Here is a 7,533-nt window from a genome sequence, read left to right on the forward strand (position 1 = left end):
ACTGAAAATTATTAAGATGTAACTTCAGCTGTTTTTGAAATGCACTCTGCTCTTAATTTGTATAGCATATACATATATACATAGCTCTATACATATCTGTTTTCTTCATTGCGTTTGATTTGGGCATAAGCACTGTACAACACTCCATCACAACCTGCCTGTTAGAATAGCTATGTCTATTACTAGTGTAATGTAGTAAATTGTAGAAAAAATTAGTTTTTTTGTTGACGCAGATGCTCCTAAATAAAGTGACAGTACCTAACAATCTTTGTTCTACCATCAACCATGATAGGCATTTATGCATATGTAAGGTGTGCCGCTTTATTTTGGACAAGTTGTAGTTTTCTCAAGTCCTTTTTCGCTGCAATTGACCACACAGCAGGACAACAGTCAATATGTGATAGAACCAGTGCCTGGACAACCTCGACCACAGAGGTTGATGTTAAGAAGTCAGCATATCTCCTAATTATCAACAGTCCCCTCCCCATTTTCTTGGTTATGTTGTCTATGTGAGTTACCATGATAGATGACTGTCCAATGTGACACCAAGCAGTTTTGTTTCTTCCACCTGTTCAATTTTTATTCCTTTCAGTGATAGACTGAGCCTGGGGTTTGACTGTAGCACATATTGTGAACTTAATACCATACACTTTGTTTTTGAGATGTTTAAGACTATTCTGTTCTTCATGACCTGATACTAGTTTTAAGTCTTTGTTCAGAGCTGTAGACAAGTCCTCCACATTAGTAGCTAAAATGTACAATGTTGTGTCATCAGCATACTTGGATACCTTGGCCCCATCCAGGACTAATGGCAAGTCATTAGTGAAGATTGTGAACATTGGGGGGCCGAAGGCATCTCCCTTGTGATATTCCAGATTGTACCTGTGCAATATCAGATAGGTCACCATTAAAAAAACTCCCTGTGTTCTATTTGATAAATAGCTCTTTATCCAGGTCACCACGGAGGGTGAGAAGCTGTATGCTGTAAGTTTCCCTAGCAGTAATCCATGATCAGTAACATCAAAGGCCGCACTAAAGTCTAGTAAAACTAACAATCCACATGTTTCTTGTTGTCAATATCATCCACTATCTGTGTCAGTGCTGTACATGTTGAATACCCATCCCAAGATAGCTCCATATTTGATTTAAGATGATTTACTTCATGATTTTTGCTAGAACTGAAAGAATGCTTACTGTTTGCACCTGTGAGATTAGTTTTTGCATTTTTAGGTAATGATATGATCTTAGCTTCCTTCCAAACCTGTGGACATACCCCTTAGTTTATACTTTGATTAAAAATATGAGTAATTGGACTGGCCACCAGATGTGCTGAAATTTTCAGTTATCTACCATCCAGGTTATCCAACTGTGGTACAATCAAAAAGCAATCTCTTCTCCCACTCCCCTCCCATTATTAGGTGCATTCCCGCAAAGCCAAACTTGATAGCACACATTTTTTGATGAGGAGAGTAGCACAGGGGTGCTCTTTTTTATTTTCTTTTAACAGTACTTCTCAGTGGCCAGTACAGATGGTTATGACCTTTCAGTCCTGCCCGTGTGGCTCTGCTCACTCACATATTGTACTACATTTTCCCTGTGTAAATCAAGACTGGCACTGGCATTGTTGCCCATCATTTCTGACTCAACCCCAGTGTGAAATAGGCCAGAGAATAAATGGGGGAGGCAGACGAGGGTCGTCACACAAGGACAGACACAAGCAGAAGCTATTATTGGAGCACTGGAGGGAGACGTCAGTCAGTAACACAAACATTTACTGAAGGATTATACAGTATGCCTGAGTACACACATGCACATGTACAGTCACAGCCGCTTGCACACACACACACACACATGCGTGCACAGACACACATACAAAGAAACACACACACCATATCACTCAAGAGGATAGATCCTGACAAGCATATCTTTAGCCTCTTAACTCTCCAGAAATCTGCTAATAAGGGGAAATGAAGACTTGATTAGAAAATAACTGACCCAAACTTGTTCAAATTGTGTGACACGCTTGAGATTTCAAAAGGAAGAATTGGAAATTTCCTGCAGCTTGGGATCTTATTCTACATTATGCAACCAGATCGTACTGCAGCTGTAGCCTCTCTGTTGAGTCAAGTGTGCCCTGTCCAATTCAGGCTCAGAGGGCCTCCTTCTTCATCTTACAAGCCCCCTGGGGTGCCACCAGAAGGTGGTGGGTGCTTATCATGCTGCTGCCATGACAAACACTAACAACCTTCTGGCATCCTCTCCTTGATGCTGCGGACGCACTTTATTTTAAAGTACACTAATAAGACGTAATAAGCCGTAGTTTGTATCAAATTAGACAAAAACTAGAAATGATATGTTCTCCATTAGACAGTAAACAAATACAATTATACCCTAATGAGACACTATAACCTAAATTATGCTGTGATAAGAAACCGCATATAATGCCATATTAGATCCAAAATATACTAAACTTAGATACTATTATTCCAAATTATACTCCATTTGGAAACCAAGTAAGTAGTCATAGTCTAATTAGAAATCAAATACAAAGTCTTATCAGATGCAAAATATGCTACAGTTAGATGCTACCCTTACTACCAAATTATGCTGCAATTAGACACCACTTTGACTGCTACCAACATTGGCCTAGGATAGCTTAATTACAGTGGCATAAGCTGGAAGTGGGCAGAGGGGAGTTTACACACCCAAATATAAACCCAATAAAATGTTACATAAATAAATACATTCAAAAAGTACAACCCAACTCCCTTCTATCCACTTCCGGTTGTTACCCTCCCGGAACTATTAACAAGTGTGCAAGCTCCTGGGGAATTCTTCTGCTCGAACACCCTGGGAGAAGGAGAACAGGCAGAGATAAGTTTATGCATGACACAGACAGATTTCAGTTTACTATTACAATTAGCTTAGCATGAGTCTTCATCAGTGTGCATTATTTGTTTGTTCACAGGCAAACCATGATGTGGAATAGCCCAGAGTCCCCACTGTGAAACACCAGACTCAATACAAAAACAAGCATTGAATAACTACCACGTGTGTCAACTGTCAGGCAGATCGTGTACAAATTGAAGACATCCAACACCACTGTTACCCTCCCAAGGAGTGGTCGAACAACAAAAATCACACCAAGAGCAGGCGTGTAATACTCCAGAGGTCACAAAGGACCTCATGGCAACGTCTAGGAAACTAAAGGCCTCTGGTGCAGTGGCTACAGTCAATGTTCATGAGTCCATCATCAGGTGAACATTGAACATCAATGGTGTGCATGGGAGAGTTGCAAGGAGAAAAGCCACTTCTCTCCAAAGCGACATTGCTGCTGTCTACAGTTTGCTCAAGACCACGTGGATAAGCCAGAATGTGATTGGAAAAATGTTCTGTGGATGGATGAGACCAAAATCGAACTTTTTGGCTTGAATAAGAACCATTATGTTTGGCGATGAGCAAACACTGCATTCCAGTATAAGAACCTAATCCCATCTGTGAAACATGGTGGTGGTAGTATCATGGTTTGGGCTGCTTTGTTGCCTCTGGACCAGGACAGCTTGCAATCATTGAAGGAGCTGAGTTCTGAGTTGTGCCAGCACATTCTATAGAAAAATGTGAAGGTATCTGTCTGTGAACTAAAGCTCAACAGAAAGTGGGTCATGCAGTAAGACAACAACCCTAAATACACAAGTCTTTCAACCAAAGAATGGTTAGAGCAGAAGAAAGATAATGTTTTGGAATGGCTGAGTCAAAGTCCTGACCATAATCTTATAGAAATGCTGCGGAAGCACCGGAAACAGGCAGTTCATGCAAAGAAGCCTACCAACATCCCTGAGTTGAGACTGTTCTGTAAGGAGGAATGGGCTAAAATTCCTCCAAGCTGATGTGCAGAGCTGATAAACAGTTACCGGAAACTTTTGGTTGAAGTTATAGCTGCAAAAGGGGGTCACACAAGTTACTGAAAGTAAGAGTTCACATACTTTTGCCTCATACAAATAAGTAAGAGAGTAGGATCATTTTCCTCAATAAATAAATGAAAAAGTTTATTTTTTTGTCTCATTTGCTTAATCAGGTTCACTTAATCTAGTTTTAGGACTTGTGTAAATATCTGATCATGTTTTAGGTCATATTTGCAAAGAAATAGAGCAAATTCTAAAGGGTTCACAAACTTTCAAGCAGCACTGTAAATGGTCTGATGTCTTAACTGGTATGAGAGTAGACCATTGAGGAAACATGTATTTCACTATGTATTACTACCTACAAACTCCACGGGACTCCAGAGAACATCGAGGCTATGAGGGACATGTGAAGTAGCGACCAGATGTGACCCAATGTGGTTTGACTTTAGTTTAGAGTACAGTTTTCCTCTAATGACCAACAAATGACCCTGTAAGAAAGTGAAAATATGTTAAATAAAGGCCAAATAAATGTGGTGTCTAATTACAGCATAATTTGGTAGTAAGAGTGAAATAGTGCCTAACTGTAGCGCATTTTGGATTTGATATGGCACTGTATTTGATTTCCAATTAGACTTTGATCTTGTAAAATGGTGTCTAAGTGTATGAGGAGCTCCTATTTGGCTTCTAATTAGAATATAATTTGGCACAATAGTGTCTAAGTATAGCATATTTTGTATATTTTTTTCTAATTACAGTATATATTTAGTACAGTATATAGGTATATGGTGTCTAATTAGGGTACAACTGTGTTCGCTTAATGTCTAATAAAGAACATATTACTGTGTTTCTATTTTTTGTCTAATTTGATACAAAGTACGGCTTATTAGTGTACTGTAAGATAAAGTGTGACCACTGCTGCAACAGGGGTTTTCAACAAGCTATGTTACTGTTGCGCTCTGTCAGACTTACAGGCTTTGTCTGGATCCAGGAGACCTACTTAGAGGTGAGAGTGAAAGTCCAAAATGCCAAACATTTGCTGGTTACAGCTTCTCAAATGTGAGAATATGTGGCTTTTCTCTGTTGTATTTCATTGTAAATTGGATATGTTTGGGTTTGGGAGTGGTGCTCTGTCAAAACAAACAATTTTAAAGTGTCCTGGGCTTGGGCTCCGGGAAATGAAATGTGATGGCATTTTTTTTTTTACTATCTTCTGACATTTAAACACTTAATTAAGTGATCAGTAAATGATCAGTAAATTACAGTATCGTCTCCTCTAAAATAACACTAACACTTTCCTACCACTCCTTTAAAACAGTCTTACACAACTCATCCTTATTTCTCTCCATCTCTCACATGTATATTCACCATGGACATGAACATGAGAGGAAGGGTGAGGAAAAGTGGATGGGAGTCGTCACAGCCCAGTCAAAAGATGAGTGAGAAAGCAACACCAAACATAGATCTATAGTTCTGTTTGATGTGGAGCTGTCTCTAATTGATGCTGAACTTGTGCTCTCCCTATCTATTTGATCTTTTCTTTAAAGACATGACTTGATTAGTGGGGGAGGCTTTTCAAAATCCTCAACCTTTAAATAATTGGATTAAATACACCAAAAAGGTTGTTTTCTTTTACTGACCTGATGCTGAACTCTTTAGCCAACAGAGACATGATGCCTGAGGTTAGGAAGGAGACAGAAGGCTGAGGAGAATCAATGAGAAAACAGCTCTCTCCTCACTCTCATCTTACAAGTAACCAGCAATTTATAATGAATTAGATGAGGTCACAGCAGAGACAGCTGTATACACATTTTAACATATAGACATGTCCATGGCTATCCTTGCATTGTGAGCAACTGTTGCTGCATTTGTCTCATCCTCTCACCTCATCGTTGTTTGTATCCAGCTATATAAGAGGAGAATGTCATCAACAGACCAGATAACTTTAATGCAAATGTTTTTTTGTTTTTTACTGAATTGGCAGGGTTTAATAGCAACAGATATGACAAACAAGACCACAAATTTCAATACTTTCAAGATGAAGACAAGAGAATGGAGATTATCTTAAAGGGGACCTATTATTCTCATTTCTAGCTCTATATTTTTATTCTGGGACCCCACTAGAATAGCTTTGCATGATTCACAGTTCAAAAAACTCCCTCTTTATCTTATACTAGCCCTTTATGCAGTCCCTCAGTTCAGCCTCTGTCTCTTCACAGGCAGTCTTAGCAACTTATTATTTGTTTTCGGGAAGAGAAAAAAAAACATATCGAATACCAGCGCTCAGGTTGGTTACATCACTATCTCCGGCTCTCTCCTCTGCTCCGCTGTTACTTCTATCAGCAGGTCTCAATGAGGGGAGTCACATCCACCTGCTACATGACACACATTTCCTAATTTCAGCATCACTCCTGGAGGTGGGGGTGTTCCCCAGCGATAAAGCTGCGCTACTGACACATGCAAAGTGCTCTCCATAACTTGTTGTTCCCCTTCTCCTTTCCACAAAATTAGGTTGTAAAAAATAGGCAATAAAAGTGAAAAGTGCTAAGCAATAATCGCTTTTGAAGTTCTTCCCTACACGTCACACGGTGTGCTGTATCTGCGTTATGGTTACTTTAAGCCAGTATATACTGACATATGCACTCACACACACACAGACACTTCACTATAAACACACACACTACTTGCAGATTGTTAAACATAGGACTTCTGGACACATTCATGTATATTTCCAGCTACTGACTGAACTGCTGCTGTTGTTGAACTGATTATCCAAAATCCAAACACTCAAAAGCCTCTGCTCGTCCAGATGAAGCTGTGTTGAAATGGAGGCTGACCCTTCACAACAGACAAACAGATACACTTTTAGAGCTCAGACAGAGATAAACTAGGTAGACGGGAGTCTATCTGACTGTGACCACATTTTTCAGAAGAGACCACAATTACTGATAAGCCCATCTCAATCTTATTGTATTCAAAGTTCATTTGAAAAATTCAAGCCCCATACCTGAGCTCTAAGATTACAACTCTGCTATTCTCCCATATGGAGAAAAAAAATCAATATCAGCGGATATTCAGTTTCATAACACTGGCAATGTGCAAAAACATTTTCTTCTATAATACCAGTGATGTCACACTCATAGATCAACATAACAGGTATATTACAATTTTTGTCATATTCTCTTGCATGATGTTGACCGATTACTTAATACATAATAAGATATGTAAATATGTTTAAGTTGACTGTGAGCCTGTTTGCTGACTGATTTCTGTCTCCTATTTTGGGTTTCTGATGCCAGTGGAAAGATTGCATTGGAAGGAATGTCACATTCATCTTCTTTATGCAGTCTCGCACCCTGCACCTTTGTGAACTCACGTAGCCATTCTGAGCACTCCAGTCAACATCAGAATTCATAAACCTGTAGTCCACAAGGGCTTGGTCTGCCAGTCCAGAGTTTGCAAATTTAGATTCAGCTGTTGCTGTTAGGAGTGGTGAAAGTTTTTCCTTTGAGGGATGTCAGTTCCCTGTACTTTGATGGCTTATGAGCAGTGGGATAACCAGATTAAAAACACGAGATAATGAGGCTAAATTGTCTAAAAAGTCTGCCGTTAAAAAAAGAAGCCTACTACACTA

This window comes from Thunnus maccoyii, chromosome 19 (genome assembly GCF_910596095.1).
Source record: "Thunnus maccoyii chromosome 19, fThuMac1.1, whole genome shotgun sequence".
In the NCBI taxonomy this organism is placed as follows: Eukaryota; Metazoa; Chordata; class Actinopteri; order Scombriformes; family Scombridae; genus Thunnus; species Thunnus maccoyii.